The 14,536-nt window shown below is 42.7% G+C and overlaps 1 pseudogene; it reads right to left on the minus strand.

Annotated features, from left to right (window-relative positions):
* Window positions 1–1,922: 1,922 nt before the first annotated feature.
* On the minus strand, window positions 1,923–14,289 carry LOC149747688 (eukaryotic translation initiation factor 4B pseudogene; annotated as a pseudogene).
* Between the last annotated feature and the right edge of the window lie 247 nt (window positions 14,290–14,536).

Raw genomic sequence — 14,536 nt, forward strand, 5'->3', positions numbered from 1 at the left:
CTCGAAAAATTGAATCAGTTTCTCATCAATATACTCCCCCTTTTTTTTCTCTCCCCCTGGATTAAGCAGAATACGATCAGTTTCTTGTGACATCTCAGAGACTTTAAAACAAATGTGCTTAATGAACCTCCAGGAGATTCCAGGGCTAGAGTGGACTGGCTTTTGGAAACTTATTTATCTATGTGACCCTTTTTTTCAAGAAGCATTTCTTGAGATCAGTGTTTCATGGGACACATGAAATAACTGTAAAGTAATCTTCTATAAAAGACGCTTTTCCTATTAATCCCCAGTTTTCTGTTCTTTTTGCTTGCAGAACAAAGCTCTCAGTCTGACATGAGAGGCCCTTCACACTCTGTCGTCTGCTCTATAGCTGCATCTCCCACAATTTCTGTTCAGTGATGCAGCCAAATTCACCACTCCTGGAACCCATCAAGTCCATGCCCATCTTTTGTTCACGGAAGAAGGATTTATTTGGTTTGTATGACAAGAAAGGCGTATGTACAAAGTCCTATCCTAGTATGTGTGCACAAAGGGCCTTTTGCATTTAAAAAAGAAATAAGTAAGGCTACCAGTTCTGTGAGGCCCTTACCGCTCTGGGAAACGTAATATGAACTAAGAACCAGTCATAAGAGCTGGGGTTTACATTCAAAGGGCTTTTCTGAAAGCTTCTGTCTTCGTGGTTTTGGTTATTTATATGCTTTGGTTTTGCAGAGGACCAATTAGAGTTTCCTCCTTTAACCATCACAGACAAGCAGAAGGAAAAAACAAAGTCTCTGGTGTTACCACAGGCTAAGAAATACGCCCAAATGCCTGCAGAGTGATACCATACCGTAGTCAAGGCTGGACCCGACTTGAGTAGGCGCCTGTAGAAGCCCTTCCATGGCAAAAGTTTGCTGTGCTTGAAAAGTTTCCCTTCGGAGAGAAGATTCTCTCTCTCACCCTGAAAGAACCTTTAGTTGGGGGTTATCTCTGCTCCCCGCTGAACTGCTCATGGCTGGCTACCTGGTACACATTCAAGTTCATGACGTGCTTGGCCTTTTGACTTAGGAAAACAATTCTGAGGAAATGTGGGAGGCCTGAGCTCTGTGTGGAAACCACCCTTCCTGCCTTCTTTTCAGAACTAAGATCAAGAACTTAGTCCCCCCCTTTTCTTATGAAAGGGGGACTTCCCTTAACCTTCCCAGTGGTTAAGACTCCGTGCTTCCACTGCAGGGGGCATGGGTGAAGGTTTCGGGGAACTGAGATCCCACATGCCTCTCAGCCAAAAAAAAAAAAAAAAAAAAAGAAAAAAGGTTTTTTTATGAAAAGGCAGTTTTCCCCCAATTTAGCAAAGAGGGAGATGGTCATCGGAGAGGTGGTCAAAGGGATAAGGTGGAGGACAGTCTTCCACCTTACAGCCTCTCTCTGATCTCCACTTTTTAGCTTCTGCCAATTCTACCAAAATAAACTGGTAAAGGAAGCACAGATCTTCCGCGCCCCACCCACTGGCAGCCTGGCCACAGCCCCATCTGCCTTGGGGTTTCAGAAAAACAGATCCATATCTGAGTCACTGTTGGCCTCTCTGAGTGAAACAGGGGCTGGCCTCCAGGGTCAGGTGATTGTCACACTACTGAAAACGTAATCACCAAGCCAATAGGAGGAGTTTATTATAAGCACACATTCCCTGCTTCTGGAATTCAAGAGCTGCAAGGAAGCTGCTTTCAAATTGAAAGGAGGATTCCAGGATGCTGCAGGCTGCTGGGAAAGGAAGAATATGGAAACATCTCCTTACCTCAAAGCACAGCTGCGAGAGAGGAAGCCTGAGTTTCTACAGGCTCACCAGAAGAGCAAACGTAGCGGGCTGACAACCATCCACTTCGCTCAGCCGTGGTTGATCATTTCTCTCAGAATGTGGTTGTGAGGGGAAGGCTGTAAGGTGCAGGATAGTACTGGCTATGACTCCTGTTCCTGGAGGGGATCTCTGAACTCAGCACTAAGGGAAGGGTGGAGGCCCCCACGGTCTCAATTCCAGAACAAGTGCAGGAAAACACCACTCTTTCTAGTCATTCATTTAATCATTGGTCATTTCACATCATTTCACCAATATTTATCATTTATTTATTTATTATAAATTTATTTATTTATTTATTATTTTTGGCCGCGTTGGGTCTTCGTTGCTGCGCACGGGCTTTCTCTGGTTGCGGCGAGCATGGGCTACTCTTTGTTGTGGTGTGCGGGCTTCTCATCGCAGCAGCTTCTCTTGTGGAGCACGGGCTCTAGGCACGTGGGCTCAGTAGTTGTGTCACACAGGCTGAGTAGTTGTGGCGCATGGGTTCGTTGCTCCGCGGCATGTGAGATCTTCCCTGACCGGGGCTCGAACCCATGTCCCCTGCACAGGCAGGCGGATTCTTAACCACTGCACCACCAGGGAAGCCCAGCCAAATAAATTTTTAAAAATTTAAAAAAGCCTGATGAATAAAGATAACAGCCACCCATCCTTCAAATCTCAGCATCCAAGCTTTAGAATGTGAAAGCCAAGAATTACACAACATGTTAAAGAGGCATCAAAATTATAATTGAAAGACACATTCTAGTTTCTATTTTTACTTTTTGGCTCTTGAGAGAATAAAAAGCCTTAGGACTGGAGGCACCCAGAAAAGACATCTTGAAGTTGATCTTTAGCTGCAAATTTATTGTATATTTACCGATATCTAAGGAAGAAAATTTCATTGCTTCCTGGATGAATCACTTTGGCGTTGAATAACTTCCTTAGCTTTCACCTACATCTAGTCTCTTGAGCTTATCTAAGACGCTCTGGTTTGGTGATCAGGAGTGTTATTATTCTACATTTTCACAATTCAACATCACCGTGCAACAAGCCATATAAGCCTCTCAAACAGGGGGATTTATGTGAGTCGGTGGGCTCAGGTGAACTGGGGGGACTGAAAACACAACCCTCGTCCACTGGGCCAATGGATGGAACCTTCTTTGTCGTGAGCAGGTAGCAGAGCTCTTGCCTTGAGCTACCATGAGTCACTGCATGTCTTCCTGCACAGGAATCTTTCGTGTTGTTTCTTCTCTGTTTTTGCTTTGAAATCTGCTTTTTAATGTCCAGGTAGTTATTTATTTATTTATTTATTTTAATTGAAGTACAATTGATTTACAATGTTGTGTTAGTTTTGAAATGGAGCAGGACCCTGTGGTCTTTGCCCCCCATGTCCTCCGTCTGCCTTTTGTCTATGGAAAAACTTTAGCCAAGGAATAAGTTTAGTCAGAGAAGTGAGAAAATGCAGAAGCAAAGAAAAGCAGTCGAACAGGACAAAATAATAATAGGTTAGTCAGTAAGCAAAGTCAAGGCCCTTTAGTTCCTTCTTAAGGGCTATAGATAATATTCTGAGCCATATCCTCTGAGCTGTCTTACAGATACTAAAACCCCCATCAGGTGGAAGAAGTTAACTACATGATGACCAGACTGTAGCCATGACACAAGCTGCCGCAATTCTGAGAACTGGCCTCAAGGAAATGGGAATAACCCGACCCTGGAACTGAAGAATAACCGTACTTAAAACAATCAAGAGAGGGCTTCCCTGGTGGCACAGTGGTTGAGAGTCCGCCTGCCGATGCAGGGCACACGGGTTCATGCCCCGGTCCGGGAAGATCCCACATGTTGCGGAGCGGCTGGGCCCGTGAGCCATGGCCGCTGAGCCTGCGCATCTGGAGCCTGTGCTCCGCAACGGGAGAGGCCACAGCAGTGAGAGGCCCGCGTACTGCAAAAAAAAACAAACAAAAAAACCCAAAAAAACAATCAAGAGGATGCTGATCAGACTACCGCATGGCCAATTTCAAGATGACTGTCAGAGCCGACTGTGCTGTTTCTGCCTGTGGCCCCCTCCCTCCATCTATAAAAGCTCTTGCCCCTGATTGTTGGGTGGGGGGAGGAGTTGGCCTTTGGACAGGAGTCCACCCTCCCCACCCGCTTCCCATGTTGCCAGCATCTAAAATAAAGCAAACCTTCCTTTCCACCAACCTTGCCTCTCTATTGGCTTTTGAGCAGTGAGCAGCCAGACCCAAATTTTGGTTACAGTTTCTGCTGTACAGCAAAGTAATTCAGTTATACACACACACACACACACACACACACACATATAGATATTCTTTTATTCTTTTTCAGATTCTTTTCCATTATGGCGTATTATAGGATACTGAACATAGTTCCCTTTGTTACACAGTAGTACTCTGTTGTTTATTTTATATATAGCAGTAGTTTGTATCTGCTAATCCCAAGCTCCTAATTATCCCCCCCCTTCCTCTTTGGTAACCATAAGTTTGTTTTTCATGTCTGTGAGTCTGTTTCTGCTTTGTAAGTAAGTTCATTTGTATCATATTTTAGATTCTACATATAAGAGGTATCATATGCTATTTGTCTTTCTCTTTCTGATTTACTTAACTTAGTATGGTAACTTTTAGGTCCATCCATGTTGCTGCAAATGGCAGTATTTAATTCTTTTTTATGACTGAGTAGTATTCCGTTTTGTGTGTGTGTGTGTGTGTGTGTGTGTGTGTGTGCACCACATCTTTTTTTATATAAATTTATTTATTTAATTTTTGGCAGCATTCGGCCTTCGTTGCTGTGCACAGGCTTTCTCTAGTTGCAGCAAGCAGGGGCTACTCTTCGTTGCGGTGCGCAGGCTTCTCACTGCAGTGGCTTCTCTTTGCTGCAGAGCACGGGCTCTAGGCACGCAGGCTGAGTAGTTGTGGCTCACGGGCTCTAGAGCACAGGCTCAGTAGTTGTGGTGCACGGGCTTAGTTGCTCCAAGTCATGTGGGATCTTCCCAGACTAGGGCTCGAATCCATGTCCCCTGCATTGGCAGGCGGATTCTTAACCACTACACCACCAGGGAAGTCCCTATACTGCATCTTTTTTAATCCATTCATCTGTACATGGAATGTCCAGGTAGTTTTAAAACCTCCATTGAACAGGAAGAGGCAGGACAGTCATGAGGCCTCTATTTCTCTAGTGCAGCTCTTGTTTCTCAGACTTCACCAATGAAGAGAAAATCCAGGGCCCAAGTCATAGCCCCAGAGACTGATCCTCTAAGGCCCACTAAGTCTTCCTGGAACTCTAGCTCCACAGTTGGCCATGCTAAGGCCCCACCCTAGAGTTCTTCCTCTCCTCAGTACTAGACATTTGTTGTTTTTGTCTGCCCAGCCTCCATCGCCTCCTTGGCTGATAGAGGAACACTGATTTCCTGTAGGATCATTCCCTTCCCCAAATTACCATATGATCTAGCAATCCCGCTTCTGGGTCCATACACAAAAGCACTGAAAGCACCCATCTTCATAGCAGCATTATTTACAATTGTTAAAATGTGGAAGCAACCCAGGTGTCCATAAATGGATGAATGGATAAGCAAAATATGTTATATACATACAATGGAATATTACTTGGCTTAAAAAGGAAGGAAATTGTGACGTATGCTACAACATGGTTGAACCTTGAGGATACCATGCTAGGTGAAATAAACCAGACCCAAAAAGACAATATTGTATGAGTCCACTTATATGACGTACTTAGAATAGTCAAAATCTTGGAGACAGAAAGGAGAATGGCGGTTGCCAAGGTTATTGTTTAATGAGTATAGGGTTTCGGTTTTACAAAATGAAAAGAAGTCTGGACGTGAGTGGTGGTGATGGCCACACAACGTTATGAATGTGTTTAATAACATTGAGCTTCATCCTTAAAAATGGTTAGGAGAGTAAATTTTACGTTATGTGTATTTTACCATAATAAAAAAAATTGGAAAAAAATCTCTTGGGAGCTTTTAAGCAGCCTGATGCCCATGTTGCATCTCTGACTCATTAATTACATTAGATTCTCTGAGGGTGGGACCCAGGCAGCTATATATATATATTTATAAAGCTCCCTTGGTAACCCCAAAGCGGTTAAAGCAGTATCCTAGTGCACTAAAGGTAAAGTATATGTCACTTCTCCCTTCTCAAACTTTTCTGGAACAACACTGAGTGGAATCTTCATTAGGACCACCTGTACATTAATAAAATATAAAAACCTATATTATTTACGGGGTTATTTCTCTTGTATCATCTTTCTCCACCCCCTCCCACTCTTGCTTCTTTCCCTCACCTTCTCTTCCTTTCTGCCAAGTATAATTTGTGTAAATTCAGTGTTTATATGATGCTCTGTTCCTCCTCTATCAATTTGTCTTCCAAAACAGAGATTCACGCTTTCACTGCCTTTCCACCTCCAGTCTGTATCTTGTCTCAAGTTCTAGGTCTAGTTCCTAACTTCCTGCCCCCCTCTCCTTTACCTTTCATTCCGGAGGAATATAGCTCTCGTCCAAATAATATGCCTGAGGACCTCCCTTGATTTCCAGTATTCCTGAGGTGGCCGTGCCCACCAAGTCCTTCTGGAATCCTCGTTTTCTCATATTTATTGCATAGTGTTGGGTACTCAGGGCTCAGTAAAACACGTCCATATGTAGGAGGCAAGTTCCCTGGGGATATGAGGGGGAAGACTTCTACACCAGGGCCTTGATCTTTTGAGGAGTTCCCCTCCATCCTCTCATCGCTGGCAACAAAGTTTACTCAACCAGTTGACAGCAGGGAAGAAGTCTTCTTTGGGCTCTCTGTAAATGTGTGTGGGGTTAGTTGTTGCCTGGGTTGGGTGGGTGTTAAAGGCAGGACTATTAAGGGGGGTAGAAATGGGAAAGCTCCTTCTGTGCACCAGGCCCCATTAGAGGCCCTAGGGATCCAGTTTTGAAAGGCACAGTACCTGCTCTAAGGAAATCACAGTCTAAGGGGCAGGCAAGTAATTAGGTGATTAAAATACCTTATGGTAAGTGCTGTGCTAGAAGTGAGCATGGGTATTATGGAAACTAATAGGGTTTTAAGGGTACCAAACCTACCATGGGGAAATGAGGGAGTAGTCAAGGAAGGCTTCCTGTAGGAGGCACCATGAGGACGGTGTTTTATTTTTAACTTAAAAAATATAGAGGTAACATAGGTTCACTGTAGAAAATTAGAGTGAATTAAGAAAGGAAACTGAAGATAAACATAAGCATCTTTTTAAAAATGTTCTAACTTGGGCAAAGTTGAAGGGAGTTATGAGACTAAACTTGTGATCACACATCTTGTCCTGGAATGCCATGCTTGGTGACAGGTGCCTGAAAATGCTGATAGAATGCTGTGCTGAAATCAGTGCTCTGCAAAGAGGCAAGTTCCCTGGGGAGACGAGAGGGGAGAGATCTGGATCCCAGGCTGTGGTCTTTTGAGGAGTCCCCCTCCATCCTCTGACATCAAAAGTTACCAACCAGTGAAAATCCTGAGGAGTCCTTTGGCCTGAAGTGTGCCTTAGGCCTTATTTTATTTTATTTTTATTTTTTAACCAAGAAATGGAAAATTTTACTCAAGCCAACCTGAGGATTATAATCTGGGAGACAGTCTTTCAGAAAGCTCCGAGGACTGTTCCTGGGCACCTACTTCAAAAGATACAAAAGGATACACATTTTAAATTCTCCTTCCTGGTTGCACAACTCTGTCAATATATTCAACCATTGAATGCTACACTTTAAATAGGTGAATTGTATGTTATGTGAATTACATCTCAATAAAGCTGCTAAAAGAAGCAAAGAGTCTTCCTCCTATCCTCCCACCCTGGTGCCTTGGCCAACCTGTTTGTTCTTCCAGAAGCAACCTTGGGACCTGTTTTCTTCTTCCAGAGAGATAACAGATATAGATAGGTATAGAAATATATATTTATTTATATAGAAATACATTTATATATATAGAATGAATATATCTAGATAGATAGATATCTTTTTAATACAAAATCCTAGGGCAGAGTCCTAAAAGAATTAGGGGCCATAGCCTAGGAGAGAGATTGGGTCCGACTACCCGGACAGAGAGTAACAGCTGCTGTGGTCACAGAAAGGAGGCGCAGGCAGGCAGCAGAGCTGTAAATTGGGTTATCAGACAGTGAGTGGAGTTGGGGCCGTGTTGAAAGGTGGGAAATACAGCAAAACAGAGACTACAAGGAAGCCTAGGGCTTATCTGTGACACACAGGATCCCTGGTCTTTTGCTGCCATAAAAGGGGACCAATATACCCTAGTTTGCCCAGAACTTTACCTGTTTTAAAACAGAAGATCCCAAGTCCCGGAAAATCCCTCAATCACAGAACTGTTCAGTCATCCTAGCGGGTTGATCCTCCCCCGCTCCCCACCAGGAGATGGTGAGTTTTGTTTTATCTTGCCAGAATAGAGGTTTGATTTGCTCTCGAATGTTCCAGGGCAGAGAGAGACTAGGAGAATGCAGAGGATGTAGAGGTCTATTCGTTGTAATCATCGCCCTCATTTTCATGTTCGCTATCAAAGGAGAGAGTAGCATGACTGCTTGCAGAACTGAACCTGAAGCCTGGATTTTCTTCAGGTTTCTTTGGCTCAGGTGCAGATCAGGCGTCCTGATCCTTTTTTACCATCCTTCCCACCTTACTCCTCTGGTCGTCTTTGTTCCCTCCCTGTACTGGATTAGGGCTGGAGTTGCCACGCAGACCTCTTGGGACGTTCACCCATCTATTTTCTTTTCACCTTTCCTGCGGGTCCTTCCTCAGATGGCTGAGCCGGAACTACTGTTGTTGCTCTATGTCTGAGCTCTGAGATCAGCCTCCCCCAAGCATTCTTCTTTGGTGGAGGGGCTGGCATTTCCTTTGGAGGCTGCTCAGGTATGGGAGGCTTGGAAGTTGGAGAGCGACAATCTTCCTCCTTATTGAATGTTTCCTTTTCTAAAGACTTCTTTCTCTTTTCTTCGTGCGTTTCTGCCAGATGCGGCTGAGGTCCGTCTGTGATGACTTACTTCCTCTCCCCAACCCTTCCCTTTCCTGAGTTTCTTTACTTGGGCAGCTTTTGCGTCTCTCCCGAGGTTGAAGTTCTAGTTTGGGGGAACGCGTCTAGCGACTGTGTCAGTTAGGCTTTGCCCCTCTACAGACAGAGGCTGCTCTTCTGGACTGCAAGGTGCTAGCAGAGGAATCATCTTCCTTGGGAGTACCCTGAGGCTTTACATTCACGTTGGGTCTGTGGGTGGCAGGACCTCTATCATCATGCCTATTTTCATCTCGGGAGCTCCAGGACCGGTCATCTCTTCTGTCATATCTGTCTTCATAGTGGTCCCCTCTTTCTCTGTAGTTATCATCCCTATGGTGCATGACCAAATGGTCTTCCTGCCAATCATAGCCTCTGTCATAGTCTCTACTGCCTCAGTCATCATAGCAATCTCAGCCCCCATATCAATCCATATCCCAGTGTGAACCACCCTACTACTCATCCTGACACCCATCATGGTATCAGTGTGAATCACAATGATCTCAACATTTGTGTCCAAAGCTATCATCACTTCTTCTGGGCAGGTAGTCATCAAAGCTGTCTGCAGCAGAATGGGCCCTACGGTGTATACATGTTTTGTCAGAATACCGATTTCTATCTTGGCCAAAAGAACGATCCTTCCTGTATTCATCCTGTACTTGATCAGCAATGTCCATTCGAAATCCCCTGTTCCCTAGAAACACTTCACTGATGCTCAGCATACTGAGCAAGGAATCCAAACTCAGGTCCTCAAACTCAGTATAACCAAAACCTTTCAACCTCCTTGCTGGGTTCACGGGGTAAATGCATTGGACTTGGGGTGATAATGATGAATCAATGCAGGTTCGTTGATTGTAGCAAATGTACCACTCTGGGAGGGTGCGGATTTTGATAGAGGGGGTGGCTGTGGGTATGTGGGGAGAGGAAGTATTTGGGAACTCTGTACTTTCTGCTCAGTTTTGCTGTAAACCTAGAACTGCTCTTAAAAAGTACTAAAGTCCACTTTTTAAAAATTTTAAGTCATTTTAAAAATGAGCTTTTCCAGATATAATTATGATTACATCAGCTTTCTTTTTGCTACTGTTTGCGTGTACAAGTTTTGCGTGTACACCTTACAGGTAAGGTGTGTCTCTTACCGTTTATCTAGTCTGATAAGCTTTGTGTTATAGCAGGAGGACTTATTCCATACATGTTTAATGTAGATACTGATACACTGGCATTTATAATTACCACTTACAGTTTTTTTTTCTCTACCTGTCCCACCTGTTTCTTGTCCTCTTTTTCCTATTTTCCTTCCCACTTTGGATAAATCACATAGTTTTATTATTCCATTTCCTCTCTCTGTTAGTTATACAACCTTTATTATTCTTTGAGTGATAACCCTAAGATTGTAACATGCATCCTTGACCTAATACAGTATAACATAAATTAGTACTTTACTTTCCCAGACAATACAAAGATCTTTGACTACATCAACTGCATTTGCCTACTCCCACATTTTGTGCTATTGTTAAGTATTTTATTTTATTTATTTATTTTTAATTTATTTATTTTACTTATTTTTATTTTTGGCTGTGTTGTGTCTTTGTTGCTGTGCACGGGGCTTTCTCTAGTAGCAGCAAGCGGGGGCTACTCTTTGTTGTGGTGCATGGGACTCTCATTGCGATGGCTTCTCTTGTTGCAGAGCACGGGCTCTAGGTGCACAGGCTTCGGTAGTTGTGGAACGAAGGCTCAGTAGTTGTGGCTCACGGGCTCTAGAGCACAGGCTCAGTAGTTGTGGCACACGGGCTTGGTTGCTTTGTGGCATGTGGGATCCTCCGGGACCAGAGCTCAAACCCATGTCCCCTGCATTGGCAGGCACATTCTTAACCACTGTGCCACCAGGGAAGCCCATGTATTTTAATATTATGTACATTTAAATTCTATGTAATACTTAAAGCTCCAAAAGGCATTAGCATTATTCTACAAAACAATAATTTTCATTTATATTTATCCCCAAATTAACCCTTTTCAATAATCATTAGTTCTTGTGCCCTTCATTTTCAGATTTCCATCTTGGATCATTTTCTCTCTATCTGAAAAACTCTCTTCAGTATTTATTTTACTCTAAGTTTGCTGACAGCCAGGTTCTCTTATTGTTTTTAAAGTTTTTGTATTGCTTTCATTTTTAAAAAGACGTTTTCACTGAGTACAGTATTATAAGTTGTCAGTTCATTTCTTACACCACTTTAACATTGTCATGTCTTCGTCTAAGTAATCTGTCAATCTTACTATTGTTCCTTTGAAGGCAATGTGTATTTTTTCCTATGGTTCTTTTTTTTTTTTTTGCTGTACGCGGGCCTCTCACTGTTGTGGCCTCTCCTGTTGCGGAGCACAGGCTCCGGACGCGCAGGCTCAGCGGCCATGGCTCACAGGCCCAGCTGATCCGCGGCATGTGGGATCGTCCCAGATCGGGGCACGAACCCATGTCCCCTGTGTTGGCAGGCAGACTCTCAAACACTGCACCACCAGGGAAGCCCCCCATTTGTTTATTTTTGTTTTTATTTCCATTATTCTGGGAGACAGATTGAAGAAGATATTGCTGAGATTTATGTCAGAGAGTGTTCTGCCTATGTCTTCCTCTAGGAGTTTTTTAGTGTCTGGTCTCACATTTAGGTCTTTAATCCATTTTGAGCTTATTTTTGTGTATGGTATTAAAGAATGATCTAATTTCACTTTTTTTCTTTTTTTTTGTTGGTCCAGTTTGCCCAACACCATTTGTTGAAGAGACTGTCTTTCCACCATTGTGTAGTCTTGCCTCCTTTGTCATAGATTAATTGACCACAAGTGTGTGGGTTTATCTCTGGGCTTTCTATCCTGTTCCATTGATCTATATTTCTATTTTTGTGCCAGTACCATACTGTTTTGATGACTATAGCTTTGTAGTATAGTCTGAAGTCAGGGATCCTGCTTCCTCCAGCTCTGTTTTTTTCTTTCTCAAGATTGTTTTGGCTATTCAGGGTCTTTTGTGTCTCCATACAAATTTTAAGATATTTTTGTTCTAGTTCTGTGAAAAATGACATTGGTAATTTGATAGGGGTTGCATTCAACCTGTAGATTGCCTTGGGTACTATAGTCATTTTGACGATATTGATTCTTCCAATCCACGAACATGGTATATCTTTCCATATGTTTGTATCTTCTTCAATTTTTTTCATCAGCATCTTATAGTTTTTGGAGTATATGTCTTTTGTCTCCTTAGGTAGGTTTATTCCTGGGTTTTTTATTCTTTTTGATGCGGTGGTAAATGGGATTGTTTCTTGAATTTCTCCTTCTGATCTTTCATTGCTAGTGTATAGAAATGTGACAGATTTCTGTGTATTAATTTTGTAAACTGCAACTTTACCAGATTCACTGATGAGCTCTAGTAGTTTTCTGGTAGCATCTTTAGGATCTTCTATGTATAGTATCATGTCATCTGCAAACAGTGACAGTTTAACTTCTTCTTTTCCGATTTGGATTCCTTTTATTTCTTTTTCAGTACTCTGGTTCTGACTCTAGCCTGTAAGTTTCCACTCACCTTTTTTTGTGTTTCTGCCATTGCCATAAGAATAAAGTGTTTTGGCTACATCATTCAATCCTCAGGCACAGGGTGTGAAAGCATAATTTTTTTTAAGCCACTTCATTTTTGGGATGGCTCCTTATTATTATGGCAATAGCCCACGGACACAGCATATTTCACTGTATGGCAAACTCTGCTGGGTGCCTACCTATATAAATTCTTTCGTTTATAAATGCTTTGAACAGATATTTCACAAAAGAAGATGTATAAGTGTCCAATAAGTACATTAAAAGATGTTCAAAATCATTAGTTATCAGGGAAATGCAAACCAAAACCACAATGAGATGCCATTGCATATCCACTAGAATAGCAGCTATTAAAAGACCGACAATATCAAGTGTTGGTGAGGATTTGGAACAACTTGAACTCTCACACATGGCTAGTGGAGTGTAAAATGGTACGACCACTTTGGAAAACTATTTGGCAAATTGTCATATAGTTAAAAATACATCAATCACATGAGCCAGTAAGTTTACTTCTAGGTATTTACTCAAGGGTTATAAAAACCTATGTTTCCACAAAAGAGTTGTACATGAAAGTTCATAGCAGCTTTATTTATTTATTTTTAATAATATTTATTTATCTGGCTGTGCCGGGTCTTAGTTGCGGCACACGGGATCTTCTAGTGGCAGCATGCAGGTTCTTAGTTGCACCATGTGGGATCTAGTTCCCTGACCAGGGATTGAACACGGGCCCCCTGCATTGGGAGCGCAGACCCTTAACCACTGGACCACCAGGGAAGTCCCAGTAGCTTTATTTGTAATAGCCAACAATTGGAAATATCCCGATGTACACCACTAGGTGAATGGATAAACAAACGTGGCCTACATACAATAGAACACTCCTTGGCAGTAAAAATGAACAAAGTATGGCTACATGCAACAACATGCATGAATTTAAAAGTATAAGGAGTGAGAGAAGCCAGACACAAAAGAGTCTAAACTGTATGATGACATTTATTAAAAATTCTAGAAAATCCACTGTGACTGAAAACAGATCAGTGATTACCTGGGGGCTGGGGAGTGAAAGGAGGGACTAACTGCAGAGGGATGTGAGGATGCCCTTGGGGGTGATGAAATACTCTGTTATCTTGACTGTGGTGTACGCATGTGTCGAAACTTTTCCAAGCATGCGCTTTCACTAGGAAGACTTTATCGTACATGTACTATACTTCGATGAAGCAGATTACAAATTCCCTCCTCGTCATCACTAGCAGAACCCCAGTTTTGTTCAGAGTGGCAGTATGCTATCCTAGCAGACTATGTGACATAGTCTTGACCTTTGAATTGTAAGTGGAAGTCCTCTACTTGGGGCTTCCAGGTAAGTTCTTTAAAAGAGGGCAAATTCAGGTGGTAAATGTCTTCTGTTGTTCCTCTTTTCCTACCCATAGTAAAGAAATGATGCTGGGCATGCCATCCTGAAATCATGAGATGACAAGCACGAGGAACAGAAGTCATACATGAAGAGTGGAAAAACAGAAGCGTAAGACTAAATAAACCAATTGTGGAACGGCCGTGTCACTAAGAAAAATAAATCCCTTCCTTGTTTCAGCCATTATGTGGCCATTCTTTTTTTATTAATTACAACCAGATACAATCTCAACAGATACAGACATTCTCTGTTTATGGACTGAGCTTATGATACTAAAGCTCTAACCTGTTTTCCTGACCTTCTTGACCAAGCTGTTTTAGAATCTTAATTGTTCTGGGCAGCCCTGGCTCAGGGACGGAAACACCAGCTTCTTTTCCTGGCTCAGACTCATGGATCAGCATCACGCCTGGTCCCAACTTTTCATACACTTCCCTGAGGTGCTCAGACTCACTTTCCAGAGCTCCCATGCAGTCACTGTGGCTCTGCACGCTGTTCTAAAACTCGCAGATTCTCTTTCCCCTCCCAGTTATTTTTTTCCCACTCAGATGACCATGACTCAGGACCTTCTTCTTTTTCCAAAATGGAAATTTTTGCATGTTTTTTTTTTTCTGAGTATGAAGCTTGACTCTCCTGACATTTTCCACCACTGCTCTTCTGCCTGTGCCCTTTTCATCATAGCACTTGTCTTGGTTTTAATAATATATTATTAGTGTC

The sequence above is a fragment of the Delphinapterus leucas genome, chromosome 13 (assembly GCF_059928025.1).
Source record: "Delphinapterus leucas isolate spDelLeu-1000000601 "Yukka" chromosome 13, BTC_Dleu_Yukka2, whole genome shotgun sequence".
NCBI classification, from domain to species: domain Eukaryota; kingdom Metazoa; phylum Chordata; class Mammalia; order Artiodactyla; family Monodontidae; genus Delphinapterus; species Delphinapterus leucas.